Source organism: Sturnira hondurensis, unplaced genomic scaffold, assembly GCF_014824575.4.
Source record: "Sturnira hondurensis isolate 20B ecotype Veracruz unplaced genomic scaffold, ASM1482457v3 Scaffold0025478, whole genome shotgun sequence".
Classification (NCBI taxonomy): domain Eukaryota; kingdom Metazoa; phylum Chordata; class Mammalia; order Chiroptera; family Phyllostomidae; genus Sturnira; species Sturnira hondurensis.
In genome coordinates, this window is record NW_028098109.1 from 359,282 (window position 1) to 384,507 (window position 25,226).

Sequence of the window (25,226 nt, forward strand, 5' to 3'; positions counted from 1 at the left end):
TTGCCTGACCTTAACTCCTTATTTTTTTATTTTCCTTAAGATTTTATTTATTTACTTTTAGAGAGAGGAGAAGAGAGGGAGAAAGAGAGGGAGAGAAACATCAGTGTGTGGTTGCCTCTCATGCACCCCCTACTGGGGACCTGGCCCACAACTCAGGCATGTGCCCTGACTGGGAAACAAACCAGCAACCTTTTAGTTCTCCAGCTGGCACTCAGTCCACTGAGCCACACCAGCCAGGGCTTAACTACTTATTTTTAAAAATGATGAAATACCCAGAAAGGAAAGCGAGTTGTCCAAGCTCACACAATTTATTTGTGGCAGATTTAGAACTGGAAAACACTATCTTAAGTTCTTTCCTCCAGCTAGCAAATAAGTTTTCCTATTCTATGGCATCTGTCCTGAACCTATCTTACCAGAAGCTTCACCTCAAACCTTCCTCAACTTATTGTCACCAACCAAACCATCAACCCACCACACAGTTTCATCATCATAACATTTTTGGCATAATAATAATTCAATAAGGTTTCTTTAAGCACTTATTTTTACCAGATACTATTCCAGTTAAACCTTGTCTAATATACTAAGTGCAAATTACAATAGTCACAATATCTGCAATAACAATAATACTTCCTACTACTTCTTCAGCATTCACAGCAGCCCAAGTACTGCCCTGTGCTAAGCACTTTATGCACATTATCTCATGTCATACAGTCAGCCTTGGGTGTATATACTCTTCTTATTCCCATTTAAAAGACCAGGAGCTGAAACATAGAGAAATTAAACAATTTCCCACAAGACTCACAGACAATAAATGGTGAAATTTAGATTTGAATTCTGATAGTCTTCTAACAGAGCTCTTGAAGACAACCACTATACTAGGAATTTTTCATACCTGAGATCAATGTGGAAGGCAGCTTCCAGTTTCCACCCACTCAGTTTCACATAATACTCTTGCTTAGACAGTTTTCCACAGAGACAGACACTCCTTTGGAATGGCAAGCCTAAAGCTGTTTCCTATCTTCAGCCTCACTTCTCCACCTCCTCAAAGCCATGCTGTACAATCTCCTTGTAAGAGTTGGCTGGGACAATCCTTGCATTATTGGAGAAACTCCAGGTACTTACCAATAATATGATTTCTCAAGAAATAGATTATCATAGGCAATTATCACAGGCCCTCTTTTTTTCTCCTCACCACTGTAGAGGCATTAATTAAAGTCTCTAATAAATCCCTTTCTGTCTCAGAATCAAGCACGCTGAAAAAAATTACATAGGTGATTCAAAAACAGCCAGCAGCCTGGATACAGACTCCACAAGTCACAAGATAGATGAGGTTATGGGTGGCGTTAAAAGCCCATCTGAAGCAAATTTAGAATCACAGCAAGGTGTTATAAAAGTTTACAGGACTAATTAATCCTTGCATAAACTAACAGATATTCATCTAAGGAGCTTATTATAATAAAAGGTACAATGTTATAAGTATCAACCTGAACTTCAGCCCTGCCTCAATCACTAATATGCTTAGAGGAAACTTATAACTCAACTCCCAACTATAAAATGAAGGTAATAACACAACCTGGCAGATTTGTGCTGAAGATTAAATGAGATAATCTTCATATATGTGAAAGTGCAATGAGAATAATAAATTACTCTATATGCTTGAAAGGGATTTGCTTCTGAGCATCTAGCCACTAAACAAAAACTTGAAAATAAGTTGTTCCAACCTACACATTTGCCTCTAGTAATTCAGCAAAATTAACCTGGCAGTAGATAACTAAGCATTTAATATTAAACTCCAACTTCTACCACCCACATTATTCCATTACCTGCCTTTACTTCTCTTTGTCCTAGTAAAAATATTTTTTATATTTCTGTACCTTTTGATAATTCACAAAGAACTTATTAAATTTATTGAAATCTTCAGGGGTGTAACATTGGTATTGCATATTTATAATCATTAAAATGGGGTTTAAAGAAGTGATGTGACTTGTAAAAGACCCCACACCTGGTATAATCTATACTGAAAGGGAAGTTAAAATAGAAAGTGATAGAAAAATGTTGTAAGGCTAATAATCTAGTCACCCACATGATGTGGTTTTATAGAAAAGTTTCTTCTCTACCTTGACAAAGGAAAAAAGATTCTTCCAAAGTATTGGAAATGACCACAGGTTTCTGTTTATAAAACAGGACGTGTTTATAAAAGCAATGACCAAGCTGCAGAGACAAATAATTGTGTTAGGAAATGAGGAATGAACATTTTCAGTGTTACTCAAGTGACTTCTAAAAAATCCACCTAAGTCCTGACTGGTGTGGCTTGTTTGGGCATCATACAGCAAAGTGAAAGGTTGATTCCCAGTCAGTGCACATGCCTGTCTTACAGGTTTGGCCCCCTACTTGGGTACTGTGAGAGGCAACCAATTGATATTTCTCTTGCACATTGATGTTCCTCTCCCTCCCCTTCTCCCTCCCTTCCCCTTTCTAAAAATAAAGAAATAAAATTTTTAAAATTTAAACAACTAAAAAAAAACACTTAAAGGAACTATGAACATATTATATATACTTCTTTTAGTTTTTTAAAATTAGGTTATTGGGGGGGGTGTTAAAAAAACAGTGTCATAAAATTTGACATTTTCCATTCTCATTATTTAGAATATAAAAAAATATCAGCCAAAGCAATTAGAATAGGGCTTACAGAAAAGGAAAATGGTAAAATAGAGAAGTAGAACTTGAAGATAGAAAAAATGTAGTGTGATTACAAAGCCTTAAATGTTGTCTGTGGGTGAAATGATAAATTTATATGGCCTTACATGAGAAGGCACTGAGCAGGAGGTCTAAGTTCTAGCACCAAACTTGTCAGGTATTTAGAAAATAATGATATTAGAGACTATAGTTTATTAAGCTCTGTGCAAGATGCTTGTTATGGATAGCTCATTTAAGTCTCACCAACACTGATAGTTACTACTAATTTTTAGGTTTTTGTTTGTTTTTAGACAGAGGGAAAAGAAGGAAGAGAGAGAGAAAAACATCCATGCGGAACAAAAACATTGATCAGTTGTCTCTCACACACCCCCAACCAGGAACCTGGTCCACAACTCAGGCATGTGCCCGGACTGGGAATTGAACCAGTAACCTTTCAGTTTGCAAGCTGATACTCAATTCACTTAGCCACACTAGCCAGGAATATAGTTACTATTATTATTAACTCGGTATTGCAACTAAGTAGTTTGAGGGTCAAAAATGTTAAGTAAATTACTCAAGGTCACAAAACTTGAACAAGCAAAGATGTTTATATCTGATTCTAAAAACTCTGTTCATATTAACACATAACACTGTCTTTCACCTAATTTTACTTTAGTGAAGCTCAATATCCTCTCACATAATTATCCCTGGGATATCATTTTGTTTCCTCCATCTGATGAGCATCCATCCACAGTTTTAGGATGTGACTCAAAAGAACTGGCTTTCTGCATAACTAATCTTATTTCAAGGAGACCACCCAAAATATGCAAATGTCTATGAAGAGTTTGTAGAGAATGACTATGACTCAGCATCATAATCAACATCTACAGAACCTGCTGGATCTTAAAGTTTGACAACATGCTGAGATCAGTACATGACTCAATAACAGTACAATCAGCCTATGAACTGGTGGTAAGTCAATTCTAATTTAGATAATAACTAGCACATATTACACCCTACAGTAGAGTGTTTTATAGAGAATGATGAAGACCCCCTGACTGATGTGGTTTAGTTGGTTGGGCTACATTCCATGAAATGAAAGGTTGCCAGTTCAATTCCCAGGTTTCAGGTTTGGTCCCCAATGATCAGGGTGCATATGAGAGGTGACCAATGGATATTCTCTCTTACATCAATGTTTCCCTCCCTCTATTTCTCCTCCCTTTCCCTCTCCTTGAAAATAAATCAATAAAATATTTTAAAAACAATGATGAAGATGACTGTGTATTTGCAAACACAAAAAGACTTTGTGTCAAATAGATTCATCATGCTCACCACTGGTTAAGTAGTGTAAGTCATTTCCCACCAAAATACAGAAAGAAGTTAGGCATATATTGAATGATGGAAACCACCACAGACAAATGAAATAGAGGTAGGATCTCTCTTAAACAAATATCACTTTAACATCCAATTATGTATAACATGATTATATTTGTGTCCCTGCCAGCATTACATACTAATATTTCCACTGATATTTATAAAACGTGTTCAATACATCTTGAAAAACATAACTAATAATCTTATTCCCCAATTCTTTTTTTAGATAGTTTCTTGTATGACATCCTGACTTCATCCAGTTAACAAATTTCTTGAAGCACTGTCAAAGCTAGAGAATTCAGTTTTGAACTACTATAGTAACTGCCAGATAAACAGTGTTAATTCACAAAGCAGTTTATACATTTTAGAATCTGTTCCTAATCTGAGCAGATCAGAGTCTTTTTAGTTTATAGTGTCATCCAACATATCAGCAACAGGATTTTACAGCCCTTTAAAAAAAACAGGTTATTCTGGCTGGTGTGGCTCAGTGGGTTGAGCACCATGCTGCAAACCAAAAGGTCACCAGTTCAATTCCTGGTCAGAGCATATGCCTGGGTTGCAGGCCAGGTCCCCAGTTGGGGGCTTATTAAAGTCAGCCAATCAATGTTTCTCTCTGTCTCTTTCGACCTTCACTCCTTTGTCCTCTGTCTAATAATAAATAAAATACTTTTAAGTAAAAAATTCCCACAGGTCATTCATTTCTTAACACGGGTCAAATTGTTATTAAATAATGAAATGTGCCTTACATTCTATTCAAATGAAGTCACAGCTGGAAAGCAATGCAGTATCTTGAAAGTCTCCACTGCTCTGGAATAAGAAAAACAATTTTTTTAAATCAACAACCTTCTTCCCACTCCCAGATGCTCTCAAATACTTGTTAGTAAGCAAACACTGTGTATCCAAAACATTCACTTTGGGTAATAACTTCAAAAGTAAATAAGAGAATGTACCTTACCAAATCAGAACAGAATAGAAAATGTAAAAAAAGCTAGCTTTTATATTACTTCAAGATTATTTTACTAATATATCCTTTCATGTCCATAATATATAGATTATAAATACATGGATATGTGCTATTATATCATATATAGTACCATCAGTTACAGAAAAGAATGCTAACAAAAGCATGTAAATATTTCTATTGTGTGTTCATTATTCAACAATTATTTTTGGAATCCTACTACATGCCAGGCATTATTTCAGGCACTGGGGGTACAGCAGTGAACAAGACAAAGAACCTGCCCTCTTGGAATTAAGTTTTTGATGAAAGAACTGAACAATAAATATATCTGACAATTATAAATTCTATAAAGAAAAACAAAGCAAGATAATTTGAAAGAAAGTAATGGGGCTCATTTTAGATAAGGTGGTACATCTCTGAGAAACAGACATTAAGGACCTCAACAAAGTGAGGGAATAAGCCAGGTGAAAATACAGGGGAAGAATTTTCCCAATAGAAGGAATAGCACCTTCACAAGCCCTGAGGTGAGAAGCACTTAGTAGTCCTAGAAATAGCAACACCAGTACTATAGAAACAGGAAAGGCTAGATGATCTCATAGGCACAGGGTAGGCCATGTGCCTATTTATTTTACCATTTACTTTTAGTAAAATGAGAAGCAATTGGACAGTTGTGAGTTGTGAGGTGAATGACATTGATGTAACTTATACTTTAAAGGGCTTCTTTGTATGGAAGGAGGGAGAAGAAGCAGTACTCCAGTTTAGAGTTGATGGTGACTTGGACCAAACTGATAGCAATAGAAATGCTGATAGGATTTACTGATAGATTGAATGTGGAGTATCACAGGATGCTTATGGGGCCTGGAGATGATAGCTAAGAGTTCAGTTTAGATGGTTCAGTTTCAGAAGCCTGACTAATCATGCAAGGGGAAAAGATGAATAGGCAGTTAGATATTTGACTCTGGTGATTAGGGAAAGACTAGAGCTACAGATACATATTTGAGAATCATCACAATATAGACATTATTTAAAGCCACAGGGTCAATTGAAGTTTCTTAAAGTATAGTGGAGATGAGATTAAAAAAGAAAAGAAAAATGAAAAGACCAGGGACTGAGATCTAGAACCCTTCAATATTAGAGAGGTCAAATGGATGAGTAGGTAACAACAAATGAAACTAAAGAGAGACCAGGGAGGTAAGAGGAAAACCAAGAGTTTGTGGTGTACTAGAAACCAAGTGGAGAAAATGTTTCAAGGACAGAGTGATAGATAGTGTCAAACACTGCTGACAGACCCAAAAAGATGAAGCCTGAGAATGGCCTAATGGATTCAGCAAAATTAAGATAATTGGTGGAGTTGACAAGGGAATAAGTGAAATATTTGGAGCAAAACTCAGATTAAAGTGGGTTCAATAAAGAATTAAAGGGTAGACTTCTGCTCAAGATGGAGGCATAGGTAGATACACTTCACTTCCTCATGCAACCACAAGTAGAATTACAACTAAACTCAAAATGAGTAACACTTAGAACTGCCAGAAAATCAAACTGCGTGAAAGTCAAACAACCAAGGATTTAAAGAAGCCACATTCATCCAGATGGGTGGGAGGGGTGGAGACACAGAGTTGGGTTGGAGAGACAAGAGATGTGGTGTGGTGTGGAGAGGCAGTGGTGGCAGTGCACCACGCAGCCCCACATTCATGTTTGGTGTAGAAAAGCCAGGAGGGATACCTTGGGAGTGAGCGATTCCACTCCTGGCCAGACCATACAGCACAAGGATCCAGGACCAGGAAGACTTCTGGCTGTAAAAACCAGTGGGGGTTTGGGCAGCAGAAGAGACTGCTGGCTTCTTAGGAAAGTCACTTCAAAGGGCCCGTACAGACTTAGAACATGCACGAACCCACCCACACTGGAATATACCACAAGGGCAAGAACTGGAAGGGCACCAGTCCCATATGGAAAGTTGCTGAAGTGACTGGAAATGAGGTGAGTGCTGGGCAAACCTCCAGAAACCAGGCAGCAACATTGTCCCCTCTCCAAGCCCTCCCCCACATACAGAACCACAAAGCACTGAAGTGGGTTAACCCACCCCGGGTGAATACCTAAGGCTCAGCCCCATACAACTTAACAGGTATGCTAAGGCAGGGAGTCAAAACAGCTCTATCCAGTACACAGAAACAAACACAGGGAGGCTTCCAAATCAAGGAGACAAAGAAATATGGCCTAAATGAAAGAACAGAACCCCAGAAAAACAAGTAAACAAAAGAGAGATAGCCAACCTATCAGATTCAAAGTTCAAAATACTGGTGATCAGGATGCTCAGAGAACTCATTAAGTATGGCAACAACATAAAGGAAGAAATGAAGGTTACACTAAGTGAAATAAAGGACATTCCATAGGGAGCCAACAATGAAGGGAAGGAAGCCGGATTCAAATAAACAATTTGGAACATAAGGAATAAATAAACATTTGACCAGAAGAGAAAGAAGAAACAAAATTTCAAAAAAAATGAGGAGAGGCATAGGAACCTCTGGGACAACTTTAAACATTCCAACATCTGAATCATAGGAGTGGCAGAAGGAGAAGAGGAAGAGCAAGAAACTGAAAACTTATTTTTTAAAAAATAATGAAATAAAACTTCTTTAATTTGGTGAAGGAAATAGACATACAACTTCAGAAAGCACAGAGTTTCCAACCAATTTGGACCCAAAGAGGACCACATCAAGACACATCATAATTAACATGCCAAAAGTTAAAGATAAAGATAGAATTTTAAAAGCAGCAAGAGAAAAGGAGACAGTTGCCTACAAAGGAGTTGTCATAAGACTACTGATTTCTTGGAAGGACCCTTATATGTAAGAAGGGACTGGCAAGAAATATTCAAAGTCATGAAAAGCAAGGTCCTACATCTTTACTTACTGTGTGTAATCTCAGATTTCATTTTTTCTTCTAAATTTGTTGTCTGCAACAAAAGTCTTCAGAAACAACTTTATATTTTTATAAGGCAATTTTAAAATTTTGTTGTTAGTCTAAGAACATGATTAAAGGTTTTAACTGAGAAACATCAGAAATTCTGGTTCTACTCTCAATTTCAAAATGCTCCAGATTATTCTATCCAGCAAAGCTATTATTTAAAGTGGCAGATAAAGTGCACCCCAGATAAGGTCAAGTTAAAGGAGTTCACCATCAACAAGCTATTATCATATAAATGTCAAAGGGACTTATTTAAGAAAAAGAAAATCAAAACTATGAACATTAAAATGGCAACAAATTCACAACTATCAACAACTGAATCTAAAAAACAACAACAACAAAGCAAACAACCAGAATAGGAACAGAATCATAGATATGGAGATCATTTGGAGGGTTATCAGCAGGGAAGGGGAAGAGGGAGAGTAAGGTGAAGGTACAGGGGTTAAGAAGCATAATTGGTAGGTACAAAATAGACAGGGGGAGGTTAGGAACAGTATAGGGAATTGAGAAGCCAAAAAACTTATATGCACGACTCATGGACAGAAACTAAGGCAGGAGGATTGTTGGAGCAAAGTAGGGTACCAGGTGGAGGGAGTAAAGGGGGAAATATTGGGACAACTGTAATAGCATAATCAATAAAATATACTTAAGGAATGAAAGAGTAAAAGCTGAAGATAATAAGTATAGATAATTCTCTGGAGAAATTTGCAATGACGGGACATAAGGTGGTCTAACTAGGAGTAAATTACTCATTTCTTCCCCCTTGGACACATGAATGGAGAACATCTCACATAAGGGCTTGCTCCTGCTCTTGGATTTTTGCTATGTTATTTGAAGGACACAGGTCAGCATGTTTTAAGATTATACTTATCAAAGGGTACCATACCAAGTAGAACATTTTTGTAAGACAATAAGACTCTACCAAAGTTAAGTTTCAAAAGTGATAACTTTAAGAAATATGTTCCATCTGTTCAAAGTTCTTGCATTTCTAATGAAATAATATTTTCAAAGCCTGCCAAGTTCTCCAGAGTATAGCACATCTTCATTTTCTATGCGCAAGATGAGATTTCATTTTTTTTCTTCCAAATCTTTTTCTACAAAAGTCTTCAGAAACAACTTTATATTGTTATAAGGCAATTTTAAAATTTGGTTGTTAGTCTAAGAACATGATTAAAGGTTTCAACTGAGAAACATCAGAAATTCTGATTCCTGTCTCAATTTGGAAATGCACAATAGAAACAGATAGCCTTTATTGTATTTTAAAAACTTTGAAACTGAGGGCTCAAACAATGTAACTGAAAATATACCCAAAGGGTTCCTTCCAGTACGTGCATATCTTTAGGCAAGAGAATTTGTATTCTGGTTTAGATAAGCAGCCATTTCGAAACTAAAGCTGGAGGGGAGCTTTTTTATCACTTCAGGCTCTTACTGTTGTCTTCTCCCTTATTCTCCCCTTTCTCTGGCCCCTTCCTTTTCTTTTCTCCACTTTTTTTCCATTTTCTCCCTCTTTTCCTCTCTCTTACTGATGTTTCCCTTTTCCATTAAGTGGAAATTAATATATTTTTGGATCACTGTCTATCCTTATATTTAAAATACTGGAGCCTTCTCTCTTCTCAATACACTTCCACTAGTTCTTTGCCTTCAGAATATTTTCCATGCACCACTTGAGTATTAAACCAGTTTTATAACCTCGTAAGCTTGCTTTTTATAAGTGTTTATGACAAACAAAGTTATTTTTTACTGATATGTGAACAGAGCTTTATTGTTTTTCATTGGACTGATTACCCCTCATAAAAATGAATTTTGTGCTTTATGAGGACTGGTTCTTTATAATCATCTGCTTAAAACCTCTAAATCTGCTTCATAATCTTAAGTGGTAGGTCTGCCTAATCATCTATTTTCTCACTGTTTTCACAGCTGCTTTTAAGACTGAGTTAGACAAATGTATCCTAAGAGACTTTAGAGTCATCTCATCAAAATAGTACCTCAGAGTTTCTATTTTTATAATTATGCCTTTGATTGCTGTATTAGTGCTGACATAGTCATAGGCATCCATACAGATCTTCATTTCACAAATATTTCCTGAACATTAATTTTGCACTCATGGCTGCAGATATGAAAACAATCAAGAAGCATTGTTTCTTGCCTTCAAGTCTATTGAAAGAGCAGACAAAATATATGTATTCACTACAGACCCATTAAAATGGCCTAAAATCCAGAACACTGACAACATATGATGGTGAGAATGTGTAACAAAAGGAACTCTCATAATTTGCTGGTGAGAATGCAAAATGGTACAGACACTTTGGTGGTTTCTTACCAAACTATACTCTCACTGTATGATCCAGCAATCATGCTCCTTGATATTGACGCACTGGAGCTGAAAATTAATATACACAAAAAACCTGCATATAGATGTTTACAGCAGTTTTATTCATAATGGCTAAAACTTAGAAACAACCAAGATGTCCTCCATGAGGTGATTGGATAAGTAAACCATGGAACACCTAGACAAATGAATGTCATTCGAGGCTAAAAAGAAATGAGCTATCAAGCCATAAGAAGACATGGAGTCACTTTAAATGCAAATTACTACATGAAAGAAGTTAATCTGAAACAGCTACACACCATATGATTCCAACTATATGACATTCTGTGAAAGACATAACTATGGAGACAGTAAAAATATTGGGGGTTGCCAGGGGTTGGATGAGCAGGAGAGATGAATGAGCAGAGCATAGAGGATTTTTAGGGCAATGAAAATATTCTACATAATACTATAATCATGGATATGTGTCATTATACTTGTGTCTAAACCCATAGAATATACAACATCAAGAGTGAACCCTATGAACCCTAAGAATAAACTATGGACTTTAGGTGATTATGATGTGGCAATGAAGATTCATCAACAGTAACAATTGTACCACTGTGGAGGGGGATGTTGATAATGGGGAGGCTACGCATGTGTGGGCACAGGGGAGTATAGAAAACTTTTATACCTTCCTCTCAATTGTACTATGAACCTAAAAGTGTTCTGAAAATTAGTCTTTAGAAAATAAGTTACATAAACTTACAGTTAAATAAATTATAATATAAGCAAAATTAATTTAAAAGGGTGAACCTTTTCTCAGGCTACATGTAGAAATATGAATTGCTACAATCCTTTTTGGACAAGGTGCACTTGAGATTACCAGCTGTCCCCTAATATCCATTATTTTCTCCTTCAATAGTAATGGAAACCCCCGAGTTTCAGCTGGGCACATGGACACACAAAATGAAGACTGTTTCTGAACAGCCTTTCTGCTATATGTGACATCCCATTAAATTCTGGCCTGAGAGATATAAAGAGAACTGTTGTCTTCAATCTCTGGGTCATGACTTTAAAGAGAATGGACCTTTTCTCCCTTTTATTTTCCTCCTTTCTCCATCCTGCTGCTTAGAACGTGGTATTGATTGTGAGCCACCTTTGATCAAGAAATTAAGCAGATAAGGGAAACACTCTAGGCAGGGCAGAACAACAAGTTCTGAGTAGCCCACCGCCCTTGTCCCCCTTCAGTAAAATTGCATACTCTTGATGAAGCCAGGGATTAGCTACTACCAGTTATCTGAGAGCAAAGTAAGCCACTTTCTTATTTAAGCAAACCTGTAACCTAGAGGAGTATTTAGCACTGTATATCAAATCCCTTAAAAGTTCAAAAACTTTTAATCCCAAATTTCAAAGTAATAAAAAAATATGCACTTATACAGTCCAATCCCTCATTTTCTGTATAGCCTTTAAGTCAGAAGCTCATTCCAGAGAAGGTCAACATTTAAACTATGTAGCACTTCCCTGGGCTAAAGTCTCTTGATCAGATACCTGGGGGGAGGGAGCACTTACTGAAATACTCCACTTGCAAATACAACTACAAAATGCTGAAGTAGAAACTTTTCACAATGACAAAATACTATGTGGCAATAATTCAATGTCCCCCTTTGAAGCCTTCAAAGTATTTACTGTTGTAAATAAGAGGATATAAGTGCTGGCGGACCCCCTCTGGCTTTCTAAAGGTTTTGCTCATATGAGCTGCTTTCACAGCACTTCTTCCACCATCATGAGCTGTTGCCACAGTTAGTTTCTAAATGATTTTCTGATGACACACTCACACATCTTTAACCCTATGCTGTTTTGCCTTTTCCAGATGTTGACAACCCATCCCACATGCTTTGGTTATTATCAGAATGACCTGGCCCTGGCTGATGTAGCTCAGTAGATTAGCACAGGCCTGGAAACCAAAGAGTCGCTGTGCTGGTTCAATTCCCAGTCAGGACACATACCTGGGTTGCAGACCAGGTCCCCAGTAGGGGGCACATGAGAAGCAACCACACGTTGATTTTTCTCTCTCTCTCTTTCTCCTTCCCTTCCCCTCTCTCTAAAAATAAAGTCGTAAAAAAAAGAATGCCACGGAGTTCAAGTTTTTCCTCAATAACACAGTACTGATTTATTATCAACAATGTACATTGTTCTTCTTGAAAACCTGCTACATAAATGATATGGCTAATTGCATAATTAGGGATTAATCACTGCTGGCTGAGCAAAGTTAAAGTTGCCTAGGGAAAAGAAAACTACCTGTAGTAGAATCATACCTGTAGAACATGGCTTTGTATTTCTTTCAATGAGTATCCATGGAAGATTAGAACGACCAATACTTCCCACCTTCTAACATTGATTTGGTCCTTGGAAGTGGGTAAGATGATTTTCAGGAGCTCCGAGGCCCTTCTGATTTCCTTTATAGTTACTACCAAAAACAATGAGATATATGTATAAATGTACACACACAAGTACATACTTGGCATGGCTTACATGCTGATAAGTAGTTAGAATTTAAAATTACACATTTATTACTGAGATTATTTAAATAATGTCCATTACTTTTGGTTAATTGTAAGGCCTATGAGAATAGGAACTGCTTCTGCTTTTGTGTTAGCATAATACCTATCACATAGCAGACAATGAATATTTGGTGATTGAATAAGTGAACTAATATGTCTTTAAGACTGTAAACTAGTTACATATTTCCAGAGATACCCTCATTTTGGAAAGCTTACGAGCTCCACATCCAAAACAAATTTACCATGTTTGATCATGTTACCTTGGTAGTTCCACATCACTCATCAAAGGATTCTTCTTAATATTTTTAAGCAATGGAAATAACAAACTTGTACTTATCAAAGAAAGTCATGGAGAGGAAAATATATCTTTCCTGCAACAGCAATAAATTCCACTTACGCAGGTTATCTTGATATATCCAGATAATCTTTCAATACATGATTTGAAAATACTGACAATGTAATTCAGCTTTCTGTTTCAAAGAACATGAATACACATGGAGATTATGAATAGTCCAAACATTAGTGCAACTTATCGTCATCTTCCTTTTCTCAGTTTACAGTATCAAATGGTAGTATGATTTCCCAAGGTGTGTCTTAAAACAGAAACAGAGGATTGTTTTGTTCTCATTTATTTTCACTCACCATTTCATATATACACACATCAGAAATATTCCATTCCCTAAATACCTTTGATTCATCCATATCACTCCATCTTCACTGCCATGACCCCAATCCTACCCATCACCATATGAGTAATCAACTGCAGTGACCTACTGATGCATTTCCACCTGACAATAAGTCAGATTCAGTCCATTTTTTTATGCTGTAGGTAGTGTGACCTTCTCAAAATGTAAACATATCCATTGAAATTCCTTCACAAGCTTGAATAATTTATAATAACAGTTTACAAATCAATGTGCTTATGGCATACCAGTGCTTTTATAAACTCTTGACTGTACTAATTCACTTAATCATCACCACAGCATTTTGAGATGGATACTTATGTCATCCCATTTTGCCAATAAGGAAACTGACTCAGAGAGAAGCTAAATGATCATGCCAGGGTCTCATAGCAGGCAAGTGATGGCATCAGATTCAAAGCCAGGCAAGTATCATTTCAGAGTCTATGCCCTAACTTCTGTGATGTAATTGCATCTCATAAAATATTTAGCATGGCAATCAACAGTTTTAATTTTCTGGACCTTATGTACACATTTAGTCTCATCTTCTTCCTATAAATCTTAAAAAGCATGGTCTTGTTCTGTCTGTAAGCTTCGGCCAAGCAGGTAACCTAATACTAATCCTGATTTCCCTATACCAGTCCTTGATTATGCTTAGTCACTGAGATTATCTCAGGTAGCACTTCCTCCTAAGCTTTCTATACTCCTTTTCCCAGACTGAATTTTGTGAGTCTTCCCCATGTTATCTACATGCTTGAAAAAAGAGGACATGGGAGAAAGGAAGAACTGAAATGTGTCTGTTTTACTTGGAAGTAAGAAAAATTGGTGACTTTGGTAAAGACAGTTTTATGTGTGGAGCACTTTTTATTGAAGCTTGATTGTGTAGGTTGTCCAGGTCTTTGTTGTACAGGATAGGGTCAAGAACGGTGTTTTTTATCTCCTTTACTGACAAAGGAACTCAGAGAGGGGAAGAACTTAAAAATACATAAGGGAAAATTATGTACAGAGATCTCTGAAAAAGCAAGAGGATGGCATGGAATCTAAAGCAAAGTTGAGGAGATTGAACTTGGACTAACAGAGGGCTAGTTCTTTCTCTGAAACAAAACAAAATTATGGGTGAAGATGCAAACCAATTCCTGTATAAAAGTGGTAAGATGGGTGGATCAGAGAGATTCTTGATGGATTCTATTTTCTATGTGAAATAGGAAGCAAATACACCTCCAGAAAATAAATGTATAGTAGCTGAGCAGGATGCTTAAAAAGAGGGAAAGTCTGCAACAGCCACCAAAGAAGGTGTAGTAGAGCTGAAGAAAATCCAAAATAATCTGAGTACGGACATATACAAGTATGACCTGGTTAGCACCTACTCACTTTTCAGATATTAACACAGATATCACTTGCTTAATGAAAGCTAAAGTGAAGCCTCTGTTACATGTTTTTAGAGTGCTGACTCTCTTTCCTTAAAAGGCTTATAATGGTTTTAATCTCACTTTAATTTTTAGGATTATCTGATTAATTTCTACTTCATTAGATTATAAATTAAGTGAGGTCAAAGGTTATATTTTTATTGTCATCTCTAAAATGTGAAGAATATTAAACTTTCTCTATATTACTAGGATATTGATATAGCTACATTAGCGCAAACTAGAATTTAAAATATAAAAAATCAGGGCTTTCAAATTATTGACTGTTATATCCCAAGTACTCATCACAGTATATGGCACATATTAGATGTTCAATAAATACTTAAGTGGATGAATGAAACTGACATGGCAGGACACAGTCCTCTGACTTCCATTCCAGTGTTTTTCCCATCCTACCACAACTAGCCATACCAGATGTTTAATATATCGTAGTTATTATAATAAAGGTTTATGCAGATGAATTATTATCTGCTTGATTCAAGAAGAAAATGAAGCTCTGAGAGGTTAAATACTATGTGCAAGTTAAACAGCTAGGACATGGTATAATCAGAATTCAGTTTCAGGTTTTCCTGGCTCTACCATATGAATTCTTTTTCCAATTTCATGCTGCCTGCTAAAGTATTAAGTGATAAAACATTTAATATATGAACTCTCCCAAGGGTGTATGCATTTGACCGTCCTCCCAACTTCTGCAGTGGCAAAGACAAACAAGCAAAGTAATGATTTTAGTGGAAAAATGTCAGGCAAAGTGACTGTGAAAAGTCAATGAGGATAATATTTGTGGGTAGGCACCTGCCAACTGCCTCCCAAATCATGCTATGTAAATCAATCTCCTCCACAACCATGCACATTATCTCTCTCCCCAGCTAAAGTTTTGATCCCACAGAGAGGATGGAAGACATAATTCCAAAGAGCTTATCTCCTCAGCATGGCCTAGGCATGACACTAGAAGCAGCATGGAATGATGGAAAGAGCATGAACATTACAGCCACACAGGTCACAGCAAGACAATTCAGGTCTATATTTTCTCATCTAACAAATTAAGGTAATAGGGACTTCCGCCAAGATGGAGGCATAGGTGGAAACACTGTGCCTTCTCCCACAGCCAAGTTTGAATACATCAAAGGTTTGGAGAACAAAGACACACCCAAAGACCAGAAAATTGAATTATATGGAAGTCCGACAACTACGAACCCTTCAACGGGGATGGTAAGAGGGGCGGAGCCAGCAGCGGAACAGGGTCGGGCAGGAAAGATCCCCCGACCTAGGCGAGCAGGCAGCCCGGAACCAGTCGGGGTGTGGGGCAGACTGACCGCGGTTGCACATTCGCGCACAGTGAGACAGACCACGCAGGCCCCAGGGGGTGAACCCAGTGGTGGAGGGCTGATGGCGGTGGCACACTCCCGTGCAGTAGGACAAAACACGTTGGCCCCGGTGATGGTGGTGGCTGCGGTGGCAGGCGGCAGACGGGATGCCATTGTTCCTCTTTGACCCCGCCCCCACATACAAGGTCACAACCCAGCAACTTACTTGCCCTGCTCTAGTGAACACCTTAGGGCTCTGATCCTGCTACGGAACAGGCACGAACAGCCCAAAAGATGGCGCAAGAAGAACTCAAAGTCCCAGAGCCAATAACTCTAAGCGACCGAGAAATTGCCAGCCTCTCAGAAGCACAATTCAAGACACTGATTATCAGGATGCTCACAGAACTGGTTGATTATAGTCACAAATTAGAGGAACAAATGAAGGCTAAACTAATTGAAATGAAGGGAGATGTCCAGGAAACCAATAGCGATGGAAAGGAAACTGGGACTCAAATCAATGGAATGGACCAGAAGGAAGAACAAGACATCCCACCAGAAAGGAATGAAGAAATGAGAATTCAAAAAAATGAGGAGAGGCTTAGGAACCTCCAGGACATCTTTAAACATTCCAACATCCGGATTATAGGGGTACCAGAAGGGGGAAAGAAACAGCCATGAGTGGAACACTTATTTGAACAAATAATAAAGGAGAACTTCCCCAGTCTGGCAAAGGAAATAGACTTCCGGGAAATCCAGGAAGCTCAGAGAGTCCCAAAGAAGTTGGACCCAAGAAGGAACACACCAAGGCACATCATAATTACATTAGCCAAGACCAAAATGAAGGAGAGAATCCTAGAAGCATCAAGGGATAAGGGGACAGTCACCTACAAAGGAGTACCCATCAGACTGTCAGCGGATTTCTCAAAAGAGACCTTACAGGCAAGAAGGAGCTGGAAAGAAGTATTCCAAGTCATGAAATCCAAAGACCTACAGCCAAGATTGCTTTATCCAGCAAAGCTTTCATTTAGAATGGAAGGACAGATAAAGTGCTTCTCAGATAAGGTCAAGTTCAAGGAGTTCATCATCACCAAGCCCTTATTATAGGAAATGCTAAAGGGACTTATCTAAGAAAAAGAAGATGAAAAATATGAACCATGAAAGGACAGCAAACTCACAGTTATTAACAACCACACCTAAAACAAAAGCAAACCAAGAGGACAGCTAGATCAGGAGTGGAACCATAGAAATGAAGATCACATGGAGGGTTAGAAACAGGGGGTGGGAGGAGGAGAAGGGGGGAGAAGGTACAGAAAATAAGTAGCATAGATGGTAGGTAGAAAATAGATGGGGGGAGGGCAGGAATAGTAGGGAAAATATAGAATCAAATGAACTTGAGACACGTGGTTATAAACTAAGGGGGGGAGAATGGTGGGGGAGGCAGTGTGCGGGTGGAGGGGAATGAAGGGGGGGCAATAGAACAACTGTAATGGTATAATCAATAAAATATATTAAAAAAATAAAAATTTAAAAAAACAACAAATTAAGGTAATAATACTTGAGGTTTAGGAAATGATTAAATGAGATAGTACATTTAAGATGTCTACAGCATAGTGGCCATATAACTCAAGTGTTATTAGTTGCCTTCCACTTATCCCGTATCCGGAAGCCACCTCCTATTGATTATTTGAAGACACTCTGCAAAGTGCATTGAAAGGAACAAGCAATCCACCCTACCCCCCACTCCTCCAAGTTGTAGCAAAAACATAAGTGATATTTCTCTCATTTTGAAAAAATACCAGCTTTTCATTTACAGGGAAGATCTTAGCATTAAAACAAAAAAAAAGAAAGAAAAGAATCCAATACTTGCTCTGCCGTTTTTTTTATTCCTGCTGTTTGGATAATCATTTCTAACATTTCTATTGCCTTTCATGACATTATGCAGAGTCAAAACATTTGATTTATTTTACACGTGAATAAATTAAGATGGAGTGGGACAGGATGTCCATCCCAAGGTCACAAGGCTATATGGGGGAGAGCTGTGTCTGAAAACCAGACTGCTTATTTCTTAGTTTATTATTCTGTAATAATATGGAACAACAATAATCCCATGTACTTTATTTAAGTCTTAAACTCTCTAAAACATTCTATATTTTAATATGATTCCTAAAAAGACTTTATATACTTAGTTTTACAGAGAGGGGAAGGGAGGAAGAAAGAGAAGGAGAGAAACATCAATATGTGATTGCCTCTTATGTACTCTCTACTGGGGACCTGGCCCACAACCCAAGCATATGCCTTGACTGGGAATTGAACTGGTGACCCTTTGGTTCACAGGCCGGTGCTCAATCCACTGATCCACACCAGCCAGGGAAAAGATTTTTTTTTTAGATTTTTTTAATATAGAAAACAGCTGATAAATTCCCTATATTCATGTTCTGGTTCCCTATACCCTTTTACATATTAAAAATGACAATTAATCTGTAAGCACCCTAAGTGAGTGCAATGTGTAAAAGTGATATGTTTTAAGTGTTAGATTTATGTTAACTATGTATTCCTTCAAAGAAAAATATGAGCTAAATACATAAGATGCTACTTCATTTTACAGCAAAAGCAGTGAAAATTAAAATTTTTGTTTTAATATCCCTACAATACATGTAATCACATTATACAAATAAATAAAATCACCACATACAAAGGATATGCATGCCTATAAATTAACTCAAAACACCACAGAAAGATAAATTAAATCATTCATTTTAGAGGAACTCTATGATTTTTTCTGAGTTTAAGAGAGAAAAGTTACTGCAAAGTGAATGCTCTCATTTGTACCAAAAAGTCTCATAGAAAATAATCTCAGAAAATCTCTTAACTATAAAATGCAACTATTCTTGCTATTATGAAAGAATGAGGTTTGCTTATAAGAGGTATAATTTTTATAGAAAATACAGGTTAATTAGGAAACAACAATAAGAATTAAAAGCTGCCCTGGCTAGATGGCTCAATTGGTTAAAGCATATTCCCAAAATACCAATGTTGCAGGTTTGATCCTTGGTCAGGACACATACAAGAATCAAGCAATGAATGCATAAATAAGTGGAACAAAAATCAATGTTCTTCTCTCTATCTATCTCTCTCTCCCCCTTCCTCACTCTCTCTAAAATAAAAAAATAAAACTTTTTTAAAAAGACATCTTTAAAAAGCTACTCTTTTATCTAAAAAATAAATTTAAAAGAGTTAAAAGCAATAGTGGTGTTTATGCTAATCATCCAACATCTATGAATTAGCTCCATGCTAAGAGTATTCTATTTCCCCAAATTAATATTGTATCAAGTCACACAAACTATTTTTGCTAAAAAATAAGCCTATTTTTAAAGATGAAGAAAATGAAACAAATTATTATTCAAAACAATTTACTTCTCACTCTCACACTCCTTCCCCCAAATTTAAGTTCCAGACTTACTGTAAGTAAATAATGTGTCCAATTATAATAAAATCTTCTGTAATCCCAATGAAATATGTCTCCATGAACAGCTTCTTAAACTTAATGAATTTTAAGTGACCTTACAATCGAAGTTTTTAATGTAGGAGGAGCTCTGCTTTATCCACTAAATTTACCAACTGTCATGAGAAAATCTGCATTCAAAGCAGGTCAGTATCCAAGACTACATTTGTCAAAAGATTTAGAGGAAATTACAAAGTTAATCTGAGTTATTTTCGTTCCTTTTTAATTAGTTCCTGAGAGGCATTTCAGTATGCCAATGTTATTTTCCTATGTGACTCATCACACTGAGAATTAAAACGTAATCCAAAGGTTTACCAGGTCTATGTTGTTCCCTCAGAGTGCACTATCCAAAGTACTTCACTGTTTTGAGTTTCAAACATCTTTAAGTATCAATAGTCATAAATGGACAAGGAACCTGAAACCTGGATTCTACTTGAGGCTTTTCCTACTGCAATCAGCTAGGTGACCTTGAGGAATTGACTGAACACTTTTAAACTTCAGTTTCAATAAAAATATTGAATAAAACCTCAGAAGTAATCTAGTTCAACCTTCAATTCCAAACAAAGATTGCCTTCTCATTTGCCCTAAGGAATCTCTGATTTCTAAATTCCTTGGTGTTGTAATTAAAATTCAGTGTCATATATCTCTTTTCCCATTGAACGTTTATCAAATATTTTTTTTACATAACCAAACAAGATTTTATTTCAGCCTAAATAAAATGAAATAAAATTAAGAAACTCAGATCACCACGATATTGTCCTTCATCTATTAAGTCCCCAAAGAGTTTTTAATCCACCCCTGATTTAATCTCCATGCTGAGGAACTATGAAGAGTCATAAGAAGCTAGAATACTGTGATGCTTTTCTAAAGTACATGAAATGATGTCAGTGATTTATTCCAAAATAGAAATGAATTGAGATTGGATCCAGTTTGCATACCATCTACTATTTCAATGGATAAAAATTGTCTTCCTTGCTGTGGGACACAGGTTCAAGCAATAACTTCCCTCAGACAGCAAAGATATATTTTACACAAAATATGTAAATAAATAAAAAAAGCAAGAGACTGCCTGAAGAGGGGATTGTGGACACAGTCTTCCCTCCATTACTAACTTTTTAAAAAATTTTTATTTATTTATCTTTAGAGGGGAAAGGAAGGAGAGAAGGAGAGAAATATCAATGCATGGTTGCTTCTCGTGAGTCCCCTGCTGGGAACTGGCCTGCAACCCAGGCATGTGCCCTGACTGGGAATCGAACCATGATCGTCTGGTTCGCAGGCCCGTGTTCAATCCACTGAGCTACACTAGTCAGGGCTCCCTCCATTACTAACTTTATGTTTTACCCTAACAGGTTTTTTTTCTTTTATATCATTTGTGCAGTTAATGCTTCATCCTAAAATGAAATTGAAAGGTGTAAAGAAACTGATAATTGTTTAGGGAGTTTAGTGTCTGCTTTTCAAGTGTTAGCTAGTTTGGCTCTTTCACAATTATTTTTGTCAGAAGTTACTTATCATGTACTTTATGATAAGAATTTGCTCACATAATGGTAAAAATATGGAAACCTGAATTTAAAAGTTTTTCTTTTCCTGTGAATGCAATTCCAATTAATTCATTTATCTTCTATTAAAAAATAACTCTTCAGGCCCTGGCTGGCGTGGCTCAGTGGATTGAGAGCCAGACTGAGAACTAAAGGTCACCAGTTCAATTCCCAGTCATGGTACATGCCTGGGTTGTGGGCCAGGTTCCCAGTAAGGAGCGGGTGAGAGGCAATCACACATTGACATTTCTCTCCCTTTCTTTCTCTCTCCCTTCCTTTCTCTCTAAAAATAAATAAATAAATATTTTTTAAAAACTCTTCAGGAAGTTTTCTTCAAGCCTCTTTCCCACCAAATCTTTTAGCTCTTGCAAATATTTTTATATCATACTTTATTACACTATGGTATAAGGAAAAAGTATAATTCAAAGAAATACAACTATAACAATATCTCAAAGTAATACAATGTTCTTGTCTGTAGACATGCAAACTCTAAGTATAGTTAATAAAATGAACTATGGAAATGATGCACCATGCCTCAGATGTTACAATTGATTAGATATGAACTTCCACCCTGGTTTGATAGCTTACCCAGTGAAAGCATAGGCTAAGCTTTTGCTTCTGCATGTGAAGAGAAAGACACTAAAAAGAGAATTTCAGGGGAAAAGAGGAAGGATTCACAGGAACAAGTATAAAGGACACATGGACAAAAACTAAGGTGGGGGAGAAATGGGAGGGAGGAGGGGGGCACTGGCAAGGGTGGGCTGGGATGGGAGTAAAAGACAGAAAACTGTACTTGAACAATAATTAAATAAAGTAAAAAAGGGGGAAAAAGAAAACTGTCTCTTCAAAGAAAAAATAAAATAAAAAGACAACTAATTTTAATATACTAAAATTTCTATTTTATGGTTTTCTGGTGACATCAATGGAACTTGACAATAATACTTGTATGCTTGTTCCTTGTCACTCTCATTACTCTGACCAGATACAAGGCATTCTGCAGCTCCTAAGAAAGTGAGCATTTGGGCCTTGGCTGGTGTAGCTCAGTGGATTGAGCGTGGGCCTGCGAACCAGACGATCATGGTTCGATTCCCAGTCAGGGCTCATGCCTGGGTTGCAGGCCAGTTTCCAGCAGGGGACTCACGAGAAGCAACCATACATTGATATTTCTCTCCTTCTCTTCCCCTCTAAAGATAAATAAATAAAATCTTAAAAAATAAGAGATTAAAAAAAAAAAGAAAACGAGCATTTGGGAGTAAACTTGGTTGGTGCAGAGAAAAGAGACTGAATAATACTAGTTGGAACAGTCCTTCTTTAGCTGGAAGCTGGTCTACACCAAAATTGAGAAAAGGCCTAAACTTGCACATGAAGCAAGCCAGAGCCAATTTCACCCAAGGTTGTGTGGAATGAAGAGGTACATCAAAGCCTTGGGGAAGGAAAGTTCTTCAGGATAGTTGAGATCAAGTCATTCCTGTGAAAGAACTGGGCAAGATGATACAAATGATTCCACAAGTAGTCTACAGTTAGTCCCTGGAACAGAGCCACCAGAAACTACATTAAAAGATTTAGGCCAGTTTCAACAGACACAGAGGGAGAATTTAGCTTCCAGATCAGAGCCAAAGTCAAGTTGTGGTATAGTAAAAAATATATTTGGTCTTTGTCCCCAGTTCCTGGCACAGACATCCTAAAAACCTTGGAATTTCCTGAGTGATAGGAGTGTCTTTTGTTATTCCTAAGGAGTCCCTTTTAGCCATTCAAGTTTATGCTAATGAGGTAACTACTGGTCACCTAGACAGAAATGAAGAGCGACGGTTGTCAGAGGAATTAACCTAGTGATTAGAGAGTTGGAGGTCCCACCCCGACCTCCTGAAACAGCAGAGAGGCTGGAAGCTGACTTCAACTTCCAAAGGTCGTGAGTTCATCTGTCGTGCCTATCTAATAAGACTTCCATAAAAACCCTAAACTTGTGCAGAGAGCTTCCATGTTGGTGAACACATCAAGGTCCTGGGAGGTGACCTACCTGGAAAGAGAAGGAAAGCAAACTCCCCGAGCTGTGGTATGCCTCTCCTACCCTAATACCTTGCCCTGTACAGTATATCTCGTCCAAGTGGTTGTTCCTGAGTTACATCCTTCATAATAATTCAGGAGAGTGTTTACCTGACTTATTTGGGTTGTTGTAGCAAATTACCAGACCTGTAAAGGGTGATAGAAATTCCTGAATTTATAGTTGGTTGGTCAGAAGTGCTGAGACTTTCTACTGAAGCAGGGGCAGACTTGTGACACTCAGTGCTTAACATGAGGTGTCCTTGCTAACTATAGAAACTTAGTGTCAGAATTGAATTGAATGGTAGAGCATCCACTTGGCATCAGAGAATCTAGGACCGTATAATTGGTTGATGTCAGAAAACACTTCAGACAAGTCACTGTTCTTTATAACCATTTCTTATGAGTCGTATAGCCCACCTCAGTAAGAAGGTCTAGGTCTTTCAGGAAGCTTATCAAAATAAAGTCATCTGATAAACTAAAGTAGACACTGCTGTTTCTCATTATTCATTCCCCTACCCTCCTTTTAGCAGTAGAAATTCATGAGTCAGCTGTGTATATGACCCCCAGCCAAACTTTTTCCCCAGACTCCTTTGCAGTTTGGTATGAAGATAGGGCAGAAATTTAGACAAGGATATGCAAGCAGTAGTGATTTGTGCAATCTTTGGATCATGTTTTGACAGGAAAATACCTTGTCCTCTTTTTTCTCTTCCTTCACTCAACCAGCACAAACATGATAGTAGGAGCCATATTACACCACACAGACAAAGTCAACATACTGGGAGATGACAAAGTGACAAGGTAGAATGATCCTGAGCCATGGGTGATCTTCTGTATCAGTACTGCTGCCCACCTTTGGTCCATTTCTTGAGCTATAATATTTTGAGAACCACTGATTATAACAACTTTCCTTGTACTCCGAATAATATAAAACTAAATGTTCATGAAAGTACAGTTCATATTACTTGATGTGTTATGTTTTTCAAAGGCATTTGCACATGGATTCTAAAAATTAAAGAATGTATAAAGTTCAAAGAAAAAATATGCTAATGGCATTTGAAAACCAGTGACAGGCCAGGGGTTTTTGTTTTTACCTCCCTTAAATTTCAGTATACCAACAATTGGCTAATCTGTCACTCCTTTAAGTTCAGCCTAACTCAAAGCTCTCCCATGTCTGTTTCTCCACTTAGTACAGTAGCCCACCACCCTCTTATCCATGAGGTATATGTTCCAAGACCCTCAGCAGATGCCTGGAACTTTGAATAGTATTGAACCCTATATATATTATTATTTTCCTATATATACCTATGATACAGTTTAATTTCTAAGTTAGTTACAGTAAGAGATTGACAACAATAACCAATAATAAAACCAAACCACCATAACAATATCCTATAATAAAATTTATGTAAATGTGGACTCTCTCCAATAATTTTTAAAATTTTTATTTAAGTCCAAACCTATTCCTGAATCTCTATAACCACCTCTTACTTGTAGTAAATGGCTTGTTGTCACTTGTTTCAGGGGATTCCTTGCAGAAGTTTTAATGTTTGCTGGTGCAACATGTTGCCATCCATCACCAGAAAACATTTGTAGTTCATGTCTTCCACCCACAAATACCATTAACTAAGCACTTATCATGTATTGTGGCCCTAACTTTTGCATTTGAGGTAGGATGTCAAAACTAGCAAAAATTTCTTTTTCCTTCTTCACAATTTCATGGATAGAAGATTCATTCTTATTGTGGATCTTAGCAACCTCAGCATATGGATTTTTTTCCTTATTAAGTCAAGAACTTTCCAGTTTTCACTTAAAGGAAATACTTTATGGATTCTCTTTGGCATATCTGAATTGCCACATCACTACTCTTGTGCTTTAGGGCCACTATTAAGTA

General features: G+C 37.2%; 1 protein-coding gene across 2 annotated transcripts in view; it reads right to left on the reverse strand.

The window, feature by feature from the left end:
• The window catches only part of IL13RA2 (interleukin 13 receptor subunit alpha 2), a 50,369-nt gene extending 30,582 nt beyond the window's left edge, over positions 1-19,787 (reverse strand). The window contains exons 1-2 of one of the 2 annotated variants that reach the window (XM_037039737.1): positions 19,716-19,787; positions 4,797-4,857 (exon numbers count right to left, since the gene is read on the reverse strand). The gene's annotated coding sequence lies outside the window, so the exon portion shown is untranslated. Of the gene's footprint in view, positions 1-709; positions 762-4,796; positions 4,858-19,715 lie in introns of those variants that run through there. The other variant, XM_037039738.1, reaches the window with a different exon arrangement.
• Positions 19,788-25,226: the final 5,439 nt, after the last annotated feature.